Here is a 1061-nt window from a genome sequence, read left to right on the forward strand (position 1 = left end):
CTATAATAGTACAGGGATTTTTTGTAAAATTTCAAAATAATTGACAAGTAGAAAATTCCTCAATTTTATTACATTTTCTGATGCATATACATGTACTTATGCAGTGTAGAGAGATTGAGCAGATTCGGATCAAGTTTGGATTTTGTATGATTTTTAAAGTTGCTTCAAAATCAGACAAAAGTCCCTGTACTATAGTACAGTCATTTTTCAAAAATTTCACAAAAATGACAAGTTGAAAATTCCTCAATTTTATTACATTTCCTGATACATATGTACTTACGCAGTGTAGAGATATTGAGCTGATTCCGATCAAGTTTGGATTTTCTACGATTTTGTAAAATTGCTCCAAAATTGGACAAAAGTCCCTGTATTATAGAACAGGGATTTTGTGTATGATCAGCCACAAATTTTAACTAGCCATTTACCTAATTCTGTTACTGTATCAATAATTGCTCCTATAGTATCACGTCACAGAACATGGTAGAATATCAGGAGAAGATAAGATGTTGAGTGAGATCTATGCATGAGGCCCCATTGCCTGTACTATTGCAGTGACTTCAGCCTTTGAACAATACACTGGAGGAGTCTTTAATGACACTACTGGAGCTAAAGTACAACTAATAATGTACTTAATGTATTACCTATTGCCTGTCTATCTATTGTATAGTCACTGGATCATGAGGTATCCATTGCTGGTTGGGGAGTTACTAGTGGAGGAGTTAAATACTGGATTGGACGCAACTCATGTATGTGCATTATCATAATATACACCTACCACTATGTACTATTGAAAGGAAAGCTTCTGTTGTTTTTTTGATTTAAAAAATTAATGATTACATGGTGCTAAAATCACATTTATTTTCATTTATAATTCATAATAGTTAACAATATAATCATACATTATCTCTCTCTCTGTTACTGTAGGGGGTACCTTTTGGGGTGAAGCTGGCTGTTTTAGGTTGATAAGAGGAGTTGATAATCTTAAGGTTGAGTCCAACTGTGACTGGGCTGTCCCTGCTGCTATTCACTAACTACTGAACTCCTAGAGCTGCTTACCATTG

At 34.3% G+C, this 1061-nt stretch overlaps 1 long non-coding RNA gene across 1 annotated transcript; it reads left to right on the plus strand.

Annotated features, from left to right (window-relative positions):
• Positions 1-476: 476 nt before the first annotated feature.
• Positions 477-1046, plus strand: LOC109592618 (uncharacterized). The gene is made up of 3 exons (XR_002190450.1): positions 477-611; positions 668-746; positions 925-1046. It is a non-coding gene; the product is annotated as an uncharacterized LOC109592618 (long non-coding RNA).
• Positions 1047-1061: the final 15 nt, after the last annotated feature.

This window comes from Amphimedon queenslandica, unplaced genomic scaffold (genome assembly GCF_000090795.2).
Source record: "Amphimedon queenslandica unplaced genomic scaffold, v1.1 AMPQUscaffold_4571_Cont23451, whole genome shotgun sequence".
In the NCBI taxonomy this organism is placed as follows: domain Eukaryota; kingdom Metazoa; phylum Porifera; class Demospongiae; order Haplosclerida; family Niphatidae; genus Amphimedon; species Amphimedon queenslandica.